At 37.9% G+C, this 14,527-nt stretch overlaps 1 protein-coding gene and 1 pseudogene across 2 annotated transcripts in view; both read left to right on the top strand.

The window, feature by feature from the left end:
- Positions 1-14,527, top strand: part of PLCL1 (phospholipase C like 1 (inactive)) — a 353,093-nt gene that overhangs the window by 145,672 nt on the left and 192,894 nt on the right. The gene's annotated exons all lie outside the window — the stretch shown is intronic.
- LOC308340121 (HIG1 domain family member 1A, mitochondrial-like) lies at positions 14,070-14,357 on the top strand (annotated as a pseudogene). Its single transcript has one exon. The product of its transcript is annotated as an HIG1 domain family member 1A, mitochondrial-like (transcript).

Here is a 14,527-nt window from a genome sequence, read left to right as displayed (position 1 = left end):
TGCTTCCTATGTATCTTTACTCTGCTTAAGCTGATCTAAGCTTGGTTTTTTTCACTTAGCAAAAAGAATCCTGATGAACACACAGGCACCTTATGCAGGAAAGTTGTTTTATTAAAGGCTGACAGTCTGGCATCAAAGTAATTCTGAGGTTTATAACCCTCTGAACTGGTTGGTTGTTGGACATGACTGAGGAACATGAACTTGGGTCGGTAGGAGTCCCATTGATTAAGTGATTGATTGTATTCTGATAAATATTTAATGGTCCACATCACCAGTCAAAGACCTAAAGACTAATCAGGTTCTTTTGGTTGGTAAGGACAGTTGTCCAAACTCATTCTGTCTGTGTGATGACTGTTCATGATCAATTTGCTGGGACTGATTAGACCCTATCCTGTGTCTCTTGCCTGAGTAAATAGATCCTTTCTCAAGCACGAGTTAGGACAACCTTGGAGTATACCCTTGAAGCTGTTTATTGGCAATATAGGCAAGTAGTGAAAGTTTATATCCTATCTTAAACTTTCCCAGCTCTAAGTCCGTACTTTCTTGCTGATGAGCCAAAGAATGTGATAAACTGCTCTCTGCTGAAGTGAAATTCATTGATAATGACTTATTTTGTTTCCCTCTCCAATTAGTACTTACCTTTTAATTCACTGGAGCAAGCTACTTGTGGATTTAAGGTATGATAGTAAGAGAGGGGGAGAAATGACTTTTTTTTTTTTGTGGAAGGAGCACCCAATTTTCAGTAGGAGAAGCCATTGGGTTTATCAATGCTGAAATTCTTCCTACTGATGAGCATCTCATAGAATATGTCCCCTTTTGGTAAATAGTATTTTATATCATGTATGTATTCTGATGTGGATCCTACATTCTGGCTTTTATGGGAATGAATCATATTTCCATATAGTATAATAATATGTACCATTTGTAGAGAACTACCATGTCCTAGATACTGCTAGAAACTGATAGGTTGGCTGTTGTGGACCTTCGGGTTCATGTGCCCCTTCAGATCAATACATTTGTATCTTTAGGGTAAATACCCAGTAGTGAGATTGCTGAGTCATATGGTAGCTCTATTTTCAAATTTTTGAGGAACCTCCATACTGTTTTCCAGAGTGGCTGCACCAGCTTGCATTCCCACCAACAGGTAGGAGGGTTCCCCTTTCTCTGCATCCTCACCAACATCTGTCATTTCCTGACGTGTTAATGTTAGCCATTCTGACTGGTGTGAGGTGGTATCTCACTGTGGTTTTGATTTGTATTTCCTTGATGACAAGTGATGTGCAGCACTTTTTCATGTGTCTTTGGCATTTTGTATATCTTCTCTGGAGAAATGTTGTTCATGTTTTCTCATTTCTCATTTGGATTTTTTGTTCTTTGGGTGTTGAGTTTGATAAGTTCTTTATAGATTTGGATACTAGCTCTTTATCTGATAAGACATTTGCAAATATCTTCTCCCACTCTTTCGGTAGCCTTTCAGTTTTGTTGATTGTTTCCTTTGCTGTGCAAAAGATTTTGATCTTGATGAAGTCCTAATAGTTCACTTTTACCCTTGCTTCCGTTGCCTTTGGTAATGTTTCTAGGAAGAAGTTTCTGTGGCTGAGGTCAAAGAGGTTGCTGCCTGTGTTCTCCTCAAGGATTTTGATGAATTTCTTTCTCACATTGAGGTCTTTGGTCCATTTTGAGTCTATTTTTGTGTATGGTATAAGGAAATGGTCCAGTTTCATTCTTCTGCTTGTGGCTGTCCAATGTGCCCAGTACCACTTGTTGAAGAGACTGTCTTTTTTCCATCAGACATTCTTTCCCGCTTTGTCAAAGATTAGTTGACTACAGAGTTGAGTGTCCATTTCTGGCTTCTCTATTCTGTTCCATTGATCTATGCGTCTCTTTTTGTGCCAGTACCATAGTGTCTTGATGATAACAGCTTTGTAATAGAGCTTGAAGTCTGAAATTGTGATGTAACCAACTTTGGCTTTCTTTTTCAACATTCCTCTGGCTACTCGGGGTCTTTTCTGGTTCCATATAAGTTTTAGGATTATTTATTCCATTTCTTTGGAAAAAGTTGCTGGTATTTTGATAGGGATTGCATTAAATGTGCAGATTGCTCTAGGTAGTGTAGACATTTTCACAATATTTGTTCTTCCAGTCCATGACCATGGAATGTTTTTCCATTTCTTTATGTGTTCCTCAATTTCTTTCATGAGTACTTTATAGTTTTCTGAGTACAGATTCTTTGCTTCTTTGGTTAGGTTTATTCCTAGGTATCTTACGGTTTTGGGTACAATTGTAAATGGGATCGACTCCTTAATTTCTCTTTCTTCTGTCTTGCTGTTGGTGTATAGAAATTCTACTGATTTCTGTGCATTGATTTTATATCCTGCCACTTTACTGAATTCCTGTATGAGTTCTAGCACTTTTGGAGTGAAGTCTTCTGGGTTTTCCATATAAAGTATCATATCATCTGCAAAGAGTGAGACTTTAACTTCTTTGCTGATTCAGATGCCTTTTATTTCTTTTTATTGTCTGATTGCTGAGGCTAGGACTTCTAGTGTTATTTTAAATAGCAGCGCTGAGAGTGAACAGCCCTGCCATGTTCCTGACCTTAGGGGAGAAGCTCTCAGTTTTTTCCCCATTGAGAATGATATTTGCTGTGGGTTTTTCATGGATGGCTTTGATGATATTGAGATATGTACCCTCTAGCCCTACACCATGAAGAGTTTTAATCAAGAAAGGATGCTCTACTTTGTCAAATGCTTTTTCAGCATCTATTGAGAGTATCATATAGTTCTTGTTCTTTCTTTTATTAATGTACTGTATCACATTGATTGATTTGCGGATGTTGAACCAACCTTGCAGTCCAGGAATAAATCCCACTTGGTCTGGTGAATCATCCTTTTAATGTATTGTTGGATCCTATTGGCTAGTATTTTGGTGAGGATCTTTGCACCTGTGTTAATCAAGGATATTGGTCTGTAGTTCTCCTTTTTGATGGGGTCTTTGTCTGGTTTAGGGATGAAGGCAATGCAAGCCTTATAAAATGAGTTTGGAAGTTTTCCTTCCATTTCTATTTTTTGGAACAGTTTCAGGAGAATAGGTATTAATTCTTCTTTAAATGTTTGGTAGAATTCCCCTGGGAAGGCATCTGGCCCTGGGCTCTTGTTTGTTGGGAGATTTTGGATGACTACTTCAATCTCCTTACTGGTTATGGGTCTGTTTAGGTTTTCTATTTCTTCCTGCTTCAGTTTTGGTAGTTTATATGTCTCTAGGAATGCATCCATTTCTTCCAGATTGTCAAATTTGCTGGTGTATAATTGTTCATAATATGTTCTTATAATTGTTTGTATTTCATTGGTATTGGTTGTGATCTCTCCTCTTTCACTCATGATTTTATTAATTTGGGTCCTTTCTCTATTCTTTTGCCTAAGTCTGGCCAGGGGTTTATCAATCTTATTAACTCTTTCAAAGAACCAGCTCTTAGTTTCATTGATTTGTTCTACCATTCTTTTGGTTTCATTCATTCATTTCTGCTCTAATCTTTGTTATTTCTCTTCTCCTGCTGGGTTTAGACTTTCTTTGCTGTTCTTTCTCCAGCTCCTTGAGGGGTAGGGGTAGGTTGTGTATTTGAGACCTTTCTTGTTTCTTGAGAGAGCCTTGTATTGCTATGTATTTTCCTCTCAGTACTGCCTTTGCTATGCCTCAAAGATTTTGAACTGTTGTGCTTTCATTTTCATTGGTTTCCATGAATTTTTAAAATATTCCTCTTTAATTTCCTGGTCGACCCATTCATTCTTTAGTAGGATGCTCTTGAGTCTTCATGTATTTGAGTTTTTCCCAACTTTCATCTTGTGGTTGAATTCTAGTTTCAAAGCATTGTTGTCTGAAAATATGCAGGGAATGATCCCAGTCTTTTGGTACTGGTTGAGACCTGATTTGTGACCCAGGGTGTGATCTATTCTGGAGAAAGTTCTATGTGCACTAGAGAATAATGTGTATTCTGTTGCTTTGGGATGGAATGTTCTGAATAGATCTATGATGTCCATCTGGTCCAGTGTGTCATTTAAAGCCTTTATTTCCTTGTTGATCTTTTGCTTAGATGATCTGTCCATTTCAGTGAGGGGGGGTGTTAAAGTCCCCTACTATTATTGTATTATTGTTGATGTGTTTCTTTGACTCTGTTATTAACTGGTTTATATAATTGGCTGCTCCCATGTTAGGGGCATAGATATTTAAAATTGTTAGGTCTTCTTGTTGGACAGACCCTTTAAGTATGATATAGTGTCCTTTGTCATCTCTTATTATAGTCTTTGGCTTAAAAGCTAATTTGTCTGCTATAAGGATTGCCACTCCAGCTTTCTTTTGATGTCCATTAGCATGGTACATTGTTTTCCACCCCCTCACTTTAAATCTGGAGGTGTCTTTGGATCTAAAATAAGTTTCTTGTAGACTGGATATTGACGGGTATTGTGTTTTTTTAATCCATTCTGATATCCTATGTCTTTTGATTGGGGCATTTAGCCCATTTACATTCAGGGTAACTATTTTTTTTTTTTTAAGATTTTATTTATTTGCTTGACAGAGAGAGAGAGATCACAAGTAGGCAGAGAGGCAAGCAGCGAAAGGGGGAAGGAGAATTCCTGCTGAGCAGTGTCCAATGCAGGCCTCAATCCCAGGACCCTGAGATTATGACCGGAGTCAAAGGCAGAGACTTAACCCACTGAGCCACCTGGGTACCCCTCAGAGTAACAATTGAAAGACAAGAATTTAGTGCCATTGTGTTGCCTGTAGGGTGACTGTGACTGTATATTGTCTCTGTTCCTTTCTGGTGTAATGTTTTTAGGCTCTCTCTTTGCTTAGAGGATCCCTTTCAATATTTCCTGTAGGGCTGGTTTGGTGTTTGCGTATTATTTTAGTTTTTCTTTGTCCTGGAAGCTTTTTATCTCTCCTATTTTCAGTGACAGCCTAGCTGGATATAGTATTCTTGGCTGCATATTTTCCTTGTTTAGTGCTCTGAATATATTATGCCAGTCCTTTCTGGCCTTTCAGGTCTCTGTGGATAGGTCTGTTGCCAATCTAATATTTCTACTGTTGTATGTTATACACCTCTTGTCCCAAGCTGCTTTCAGGATTTTCTCTTTGTCACTGAGACTTGTAAGTTTTACTATTAGATGATGGGGTTTGGACCTCTTTTTATTGATTTTGAGAGGGGTTCTCTGTGCCTTCTGGATTTTGATACCTGTTCCCTTTGCCAAATTAGGGAAATTCTCTGTTATAATTTGCTCCAAGCTACCTTCTGCCCCCCTCTCTCTTTCTTTTTCTTCTGGGATCCCAAGTACTCTAATATTGTTTCGTCTTATGGTATCACTCTTCTCTTGAATTCTCCCCACATGGTCCAGTAGTTGTTTGTCTCTCTTTTGCTCAGCTTCTTTATTCTCCATTGCTTGGTCTTCTATATCACAAATTCTCTCTTCCGCCTCATTTATCCTAGCAGCAAGAACCTCTGTTTTTTATTGCACCTCATTAATAGTTTTTTTTTTTTTAATTTCAACTTGGTTAGGTTTTAGTTCTTTTATTTCTCCAGAAAGGGATTCTCTAATATCTCCCATGTTTTTTTTTGAGCCCAGCTAGCACCTTGATAATCATCATCCTGAACTCTAGTTCTGACATATTACTAATGTCTGTATTGATTAGGTCCCTAGCTGTTGGTACTGCCTTTTTGTTCTTTTTTTTTTGTGGTGAGTTTTCTGCCTTGTCATTTTATTCAGGTAAGAATAGATGAATGAGAGAACAAAATACTAAAATAGTACAACAACCCCCCAAAAATATACACTATCCATATCAGAAGAGATCCGAAACCTGGGGGGAGAAGAAAGGGGTAAAAAAGAGAAAAAAACTATTCATTAGACTGGTGAAAGAACAGAGCCACATATTTGATTTTGGGGGTATTTTGGTCTGTTAGAAGAAACTACCTCCCAAAATTTTAAAGAAAGAAAAACATGTATATATACAAAAATAAGGGTAAACATGATGAAGGGATGGAATATGAGTGTAAAGATGAAAAGTAAAAAAAAATTCTAAAAAAGGAATTGATAACATAAGAAGTTGTTTGAAAAAAGAAAAAAAGAGGAAAGAATATGATCAGGCTTGAGACTAGAACAAAGCTATGTGCTAGATATAAGGTATATTCTGATCTATTAGAAAAATTGTATCCCAAAATTTTAAAGAAAAGGAAACCTATATGTATAGAAGAAATAAAGTTAAATACAATGAAGGGATAAAATATGATTATAACAATGAAAATTAAAAAAGATTTTTAAAAAGGTATTGATAAGATAAAATAGTTAAAAATGTTAAAATAAGAAAGAGGAAGAATTAAAAAATAGAATAAGAAAAAAGAGAAAATAAAAAAAAATTAACTTTGAAAGACTAAAGGATCATGGGGAAAAAACCATTAATTCTATGTGTCGTTTTCCCTAGTTCTGGAGTTCTGCAGTTCTCATTGATCAGTGAACTTGATCTTGGCTGTATATTCTTGTTGATCTTCTGGGAGAGGGAACTGTTGCAGTGATTCTCAAATGTTTTTGCCCAATGCAGAATTGCACTGCACTTGCTAGGGGCCAGGCTAAGTAATATGCTCTGGTTCACTCTTGGGAGCTTTTGTTGCCTGAATGCTTTCTGTAGAGGTTTGGAGGATGGGAGTGAAAATGGTGGCTTCCCAATCTCCAGCCTGTAGGAGCTGAGAGCTTGGGGCCCAACTCCTCAGTGCTCCCTCAGAGAAAAGCAGTCAATCCCTCCCGTTTCCCTGGTCTCTGGCTGTAACCCGGAACTTACTCAGCCTGTGACCAAGCGTCTCTGTCTTTGGTGCACAGCCTCGCTTGGAGTCTCCAAACCCAGCAGATTCCTGCCACGAACTCCCACGCCGCTCCTCTCAGAGGAGTAGGAGAGGGTCTCCCTGGATCTGCTGCTTGTTGGGTCCCTACTCGAAAAGGGATGGCCTTGGATCATGAGCTGAGAGCCCATTTCTTGGCTTTGTCTCTGTGGCCAGCTTCCCTGCTCTGGTACCTGGGAACTTTGGCACACTGAGGCACCTCTGGTCTTTTTGTGTCCCCGTGGGTCCTGAGACCACACTATCCCGGTGAGGGGTCCATGCCTCGCTTAGCCTCTGGAGCGATATCCCTCAGTGGAGCAGACTTCTAAAAGTTTTGATTTTGTGCTCTGCTGCTCTACTGCTTGCCAGGAGCTGGCCCCTCCCCCTGTAGTCTATCTTCCTGTTGCTTCAGATTCTGGAGAATTCCTTTTGCTCTCCATGTCCTACCTTCTGGAAAGTGGTTGATTTTCTGTTCCTAGAATTGCTGCTCTTCTCTTCTATGTTCTGTTGAGTTTGTAGGTGTTCAGAATGGTTTGATAACTATCTAGCTGAACTCCTGGGACCTGATGATATTTCAGTCTCCTACTCCTCCACCATCTTGCTATATTTGAGAAATATCTTAAGGATTTTGGAATGGCATGTCAAGAATTCTATACTAAAAATAGGATCGGTTTCTAATTCCTATGGGAAAAAAAATATATATTCCCCCATATCATTTTATATATATATAATGTTCATTTTCTAGGTGTATCTGCTAATTAATATCAGAACATTCTACGTTTTAGGAACAGGTACCACTTCCGTTAATCCTTTCCTTCCCATGCCTACACCCATTTCCTTAATTTAGGCATTTATTTTGGATTATTGTAGGAGTCACCTTGCTTTTCTTCTGGCTCTCACCCTTTTCTAAATACTACTTTGTACCAGTTAGAGCAAACGGCTACAATCAGATTAAAGCCTTAAGTGGCTTCCTATTGTCTAGCAAATAAAACCCAAACAATGTAGCTTAGCACTGAAGATCCTTGATGGTCAGGTTGGATTCCAGCCTTGTCCCCCATAACTTTCTAGCCAGTACTCTGTGTCCTAGTGGATTCAACTACTTGCTTTACTTGGTTGTTCTTCTGTTTTTTCCTCCATAGGCATTTGCTTGTGTTGCTTCTTTATATTTTGGCTTCCTTCCATCTTATAATCAAGTCAAGCTTGACTGTCCAGGCCCTCTCAAAAACTGCTAAATTCATTCATTCTTTCTAATTCACTTCCATTAAAGTAATCTTTCTTTCCTTTAACTCTGCTAGAATACTGAAACTCAAACATTATGATTATTCCTTTGTGTTACTATTGTTTCTTATATACATATTCTTTATGTTCTGTTATTTGACTAGATTCTAATTTGTGGGGGCATAGACCATGTCTTTTGTTTTATTTTGATTTCATTTTGTTTTTTCCTTGAACAGTACCTTGCATGGGATTAGCTTTGGCAACTACTAGTTGAATGGGCCAGTGGATGAAGGGTCTGGTAAAACCCCTTCCCCTGCCGCTTCTTTATTCTTGCTTCTTTCTTTGATTTAGAAATCTCTCACTAACATGAAGTTGGTGAATTTTGTGTGATACTGGGTACATGTAAATGTGCTAGTCTGCCCTTAGGCTGATAAATTGTAACCACTGGTATTCTAGTCCTGAATCTCGTCCTCAGATTACTGATGTTCTCCTATTCTCAGATCATCTCCTCTATAGGGAACAGCTACTTCACTCTTGGTCTCTCTGCCTCTGTACAACCAGGAGACTCCCTTCTGGCGAGCTCTTCCTCCTGATTTAAGTGCTAAATGGAAGAATAACAGTTTTTATACCCAAAGCCTTATTTTGCCCATGTACTTATTTTCTTGGGCATATTCCCTCTCTTCTAAGTCAAATCCTGCTAGTCATAATTATTGACTTCTCTTATTTTTATTTTTCACTTTCAATTAATTCCTTAATTGTGCCACATAAGTTCTGCAATATATTTCCCATGTTTTAAGCTGTCCTAAAGCAGATCCACTCTGATCCACTCTGTTAGAAGACAATTTTTGACCTTCTCAAATTCATACACAAAGAGACCCAAGTTTGTATACAGTTCTCAATGATTAAAAAGACTTCCATATTTCTGGCTTCTCTCAATTTTCTCTCATATGGCTTCCCTTTAATTGTGTACTAGCTCCTGTATTTGGGTAGGTTCCGTTTATTAGCTATAACTTCTCTCTGGTTAAGAGTTTGGGGGGATAAAAGATTAAAATATAAGTGAATTGGACTTTGAGGGGGGCATGGGGATCACTTAAATATTCCATGAGTCCATATTATTTCTAGCCTGCTTTTTAAAATACTGTACGTATATTTTTCTTTAGATAGTATGACAGTTTGTTAGTGGAAGAATGGTGGATCAAAGCCATTATGTTAGTGTTAAAATTTAATTCAAGAAATAATTTATTTTGAATAAGTATAATGGAGGCTGTCTGAGCTAAGAACTGGAGAGCTAAAACATAAATAAAATAAACATCAACCCTTACAGAAATAGAGAAGAGATCGGTAGATTGAAGAAAGACCATACTACTTAAAGTATTTGTCTTCACACTACATGGTGCACATATACAACAGATTCTCTGTTATGTGTTATAGTCAAATGTGGTATTCAGACTAATCAAATGTTTTAATCTTTAGAGAGTTATTATAAATATTATACACAAATCACCAAAGTTACAAAGAATCACCAGTTACAAAGAAATCACCAGTTACAAAGAATTTGCATAAAATGAAACACTCAGCATCTAACCACATTGATCTTTGCTTTAGAAAGTAATTCAATGGGTGCCTGGGTGGCTCAGTGGGTTAAGCCTCTGCCTTTGGCTTGGGTCATGATCCCAGGGTCCTGGGATCAAGCCCCACATCAGGCTGTCTGCTCTGTGGGGAGCCTGCTTCCTCCTCTCTCTCTGCTTGCCTCTCTGCCTAATTGTGAGCTCTGCCTGTCAAATAAATAAATAAAATCTTAAAAAAAAAAAAAAGAAAGTAATTCAACATCTTAAAGTGCCACTGTGCTTATCACTATAAATACTGATTAGCATGATACTGAAATTGTGCCAAAACACCTGTGATGAGAGTTTAGTAGTAATTGCTGCCATTAATTAAATGCTAATTACATGTAAGTGTTTACAACATTTTTTTTTTTTCAATCCTCACATCATCTCTATCACTGGCCCAAGGTCACTCACATAGCTAATAAGTGGTGGGGTTGGGCTTCAAACCCAGGGAATTTGCCTCCAGAATCCATGCTTTTAAACACTAATCTGTATTGCCTCTTAATTACTTCACTGTTTTCAAATTTCAGTGTGCATTAGAATAATCTTAAGGAACTTTCAAGATGCAGATTCTTGGGCCCCATCCTGGAGACCTGGATTCAATAGATCTGGAGCTAGACCTAGGAATCTGCGTATGAACAAGCGTCTACATGATTCTGCAGTGCTGCAATTATACTCTGAAACATACTGTCTCAGGTTTTTATAATGTATATAGATATACATACATAGGCATATCTGTAATGTCTTCTCTCACTCCACCAGGATTACTGGTCTAGCACAGTATACTGGAATATATTCTGGGCAGAGTTAGAACAGTTCTTCCCCCCTACCTGCCCCCAAATTGGCTATGTGACTTTGGCCAAATTATTCGTGTTAGTCAGTGTTCTTTGAGAAACAGAACCAAAAGGATTGGTGTATATATGTAGAAAAAGATTTATCATAAAGAATTGGTTTATGTGATTGTGGAGGCTGCTGTGTCCAAAATCTGTAGTGTGGGCCAGTGGGCTTGGGACCCATGAGAGCTGATAGGACAAAGTCCCACAGCAATCTTCTGGAGTCTTCTAGGTCAGGGAGGCCACTCTGTTCTTTTCAGATGATTGCGTAAGTCCCACCCATATTATGGAGGGCATCCTGCTTTACCCCAGATTCATGGATTTAAATGGTAATCTCATCCCAAACACCCTCCAAGTTGACACATAAAATTAACCATCATATTACTTCATTTCTCTGGGTTCTGTAGGTAAAATCTCTTCGGTAAAATCATCAGGAAATAGAACCAGGTGATCATAACTATATAAAAGAGGCTCCAAATGGGTGACAAATGGGACACACCCTGATAGCTGATGGCTTTACTTTGACTCACCCAGAGTTGTCTTAGTCAGTGTTTTTCAAAATTTGAATTACTGGTAGTTGCTAACAAAATTTACAAGAAAATCTGACTTCTGTTTTCTTTAAAAAAAAAAAAAAAAGATTTGACAACGTTGCATGGCCACAATGTAGCTGAGTCACAGATGTCACTTTTAGGGGAATTTGCTACCTCTTTGTATCTCACTCACTGTTTCTCACTCACTCAGTCCATGGCTTTTATTTCTGTGAGCTGCTCACAGAAAATGCTGAGGCATTTCAGTTTTTGACCATTGCCTTCTTAGTTACTAAACATTTGTGGCAGCTCTACCTCCCTGCTGAAAAATGACAAAGGGAGAAGTAAGATTTCTGAAACGCATGAAAGCTTATCCCAGGAAATCACTATTTCTTCAATGTGTGCAGTATGGTTTACCACCTCTCCCAGGGTGACCCTCTCTGGGCCTCTCAGATCACTAACTTCTTTTGAATTAACAACAGGGATGCTTTCGTATTCTCGTACACCTTCTTGGTAGGAGATGATAGAAACTGTGAAGTGTGTTCTTCAGTCACTGAATGGGGTCAACCAGATTAAAAAGATGGAGGCACATTGATGTAAAAAGAAAAAGAGAACCTGCCACTTTTGTATGGAGTTGAAATAGTTTAAGAAGCAGTTTCAAATGTGAGGGTTACCTTTCCATAGCAAGACTGGCTTTGTAGGAAAATAGGATGGGCAGTTGTTTAATAGTAAGATTTCAAAGGTAAAATAGCCTTATAACTTCCCCAGTTGCTCTCTGAATGCTGAAATTACTTCAACCAGGACAAAATCTTTTATTCCGTAATGGGAAAGAAAGCAGAGACCTTTGAAAATAGCAACACAGGGCCTAAGGAACAAAGCGGTGATATTAGATCCATATTGCAAATAACATTTTGATGGGGAACTAGGGAAAAGATGAAACCCAGGGACCTTGTAGGTCTGAAAATAGTTGAGGGAAAAAGAGTACAGTAGAGAATTTACTTTACTGACTACTTAATATGGCTGGCCCAGCCACATCTTTTTTGTTTTGTTTTGTTTCTTTAAGTAAACATGCCTATGGCCACTTTTTTTCTTTTTTTGACAAAATTTCTATAAATTTCCTTCAGGACCTTGAAAATTAATTCCATCAGGCATATGGTTTGCAAACATGCCCTCCTTTTCTGTGTTAAAAAATGTATTTCAGATGTATAGCCCTATTATGGTTTCTCTAGAAGTCATCCTTCATAAAAGTAATTCAGGAATGTTAGAATCTTTGTCAGTTTCTTGGCAAACAGTATTCGATTATATATTCATGCTCCTCCAGAGGATGCACAATTTTAGAATGATTCTGGAATGTTTCCAAATTTTATTTTGGAATTCAGCATTTGGCCATATTTATTAATCCTGATCAATAATAGTTTATAATAATCCTAAATGTGTTAGCTATAAATCGCTGCTGTATTCCATTCAGCAAGAATGTTCTTGCTGTTCCTTTTCCCAGAGTATATATTCAAATACTGACTTTCATGTGCCAGGGTTTTTTTTCCTCTGATATTTGAATTCCTGTGGATAATTTGTAAGATCATCCAGAGAAAGAATGCCTAGGTTTTAATGTCTAATGTTAGATTTTCCACTTGGGAGGCATATACTTGCCTCTAGATTTTCCATTCGTAGAATTTCCTATTACTTTTTCTTTTCCTTTCTATTAATTTTGAACATATTAAGGTCATCATTTACTCTAGCCAGTTGCTTATTTTCATCTTGAATAGATTTGTAATTTTCTTATTTTTAAATCCACCTAGTAGTTTATTTCTAAATCCCTTTTCCTTAAGTCCTGGAAAGAGAAATATTATACTTAGCAAAAGGTTTATGCTTCCTATGCTGTCTTTTGGAGTAATTTTAGTAAATTACTGACTGTAGCTCTTAGAAGATTGCTTATTATGCCATTCTGTTAGGAACTGTAGTCTTGTTTGGCTCAGAGACAAAATAAGCTTAGGTTCTAGGGCTATGGAAGTTTTTTCCCTCCGACCAGGTAATAAGCTCTATATGAGAGGTGGTTTGGAAATGAAACTTCAAATCTCGAGGGGTTATTTCTGATCTACAAGGATAGGTGATAATGGTGCTTTCTCTTGGCTCAAAGGCTGGGATACTTCCTGCCTTTTCAATTCAGGTAAATGTTGGAAAGTAGCAAGAATTATATTGTATTTTGGAAAAATAAATAGATGGAGGAAGACTGTATTTGTTGAAAGTACCCTTTCCATTATAATTAGAAACACAAATAATTTGTATTTGAATAAGAGAAGTGATTGAACTGGGCTTGGAATTTATATGGCATAGTATATAGTCAAGTTTTTCTTTTTAAATGAGAGAAAAATAAATTTTAAAAGACTCCATGTTCTCAAAATAGCTTGCAGATAATGCCTTTATCTCCATTCTTTTCCTCCTTCTTTTAAAGATACGTGAACACAAAAGAAAAGACAGTATATGTATTGACAGGTAGGGTGCCAGTGGAAAGACCACCCAGGGGCTCCATGAGCAGACTGCTGAAATTCAGGTCACCACGTGCATTTCCAGGCATTTAAAGAGAAGTAATAGACATATGGGTTGTCTGTGTTTAACCACTTGATTAATCACAGGTGGGTTATCCATGGTGGTTTTGAAATCTCCAGTTAGTTTTTTTTTCTTCAACTCAGAGTTCTTCTGAACCACATGTTATTCTGTGCTAATGCCAACTAATTTCTTATTCCAGGCTAGGTCCTCAAGTAGTGTCATTTGGGACAGAACCAAACTTGGAAGAGGAGGTTGCTTGGAAACTAGAGGGGCAGAGAGTTGAGTAGGTTCTGACATTGCAGAATCCCAGGGAGTACTGGTCCTTGCAGCTGTGGGAAAATCTGCTCTTCTACCCTGTGGGAGAATCTCCCTTTATGTTAGAGGTTTTGTTCACTTTCTATTCACTCATTGATAACTGTCCCGAATTTCAAAGTAACTTGGATGCTATCAGCACTCTAGGAAGGAGGAGTCTTCAGTCACTATGTCAGTAGGCACAGATGTTTCTCTTTCTTTGTCCAGTGAAGATCAGGGATCTAAATTTATTTGAAAAGCTGAAGACGCACCGTTTGTTCCCATTGGAACAGCAGGGTTTGCAGCAGTCATTGCATATGGATTATATAAACTGAAGAGAAGGGGGAATACTAAAATGTCTGTTCACCTAATCCACATGCATGTGGCAGCCCAAAACTTTGTTATGGGAGCAGTGACCCTTGTTATGGGCTGTTCCATGTATAAGGAATTCTGGATAAAGCCTAAACCTTAGAAGAAGAGAAGCGGTCTTGATTTTGTTGGTGGTGCTTGCTTTTTAGTTAGGTATCTCATATATATAGTTTATATGTTTATGTTGAAAATAAATCATCTGCATGGGTCAGACAACAGTATGGTAATTTAAATATTGGCTTCCTTTCTTGCAGGCTTGATTTGCCTGGTAAC

The sequence above is a fragment of the Martes martes genome, assembly GCF_963455335.1.
Source record: "Martes martes genome assembly, chromosome: 3".
Lineage (NCBI taxonomy): Eukaryota > Metazoa > Chordata > Mammalia > Carnivora > Mustelidae > Martes > Martes martes.
This window is presented reverse-complemented; position numbering and strand designations above follow the sequence as displayed.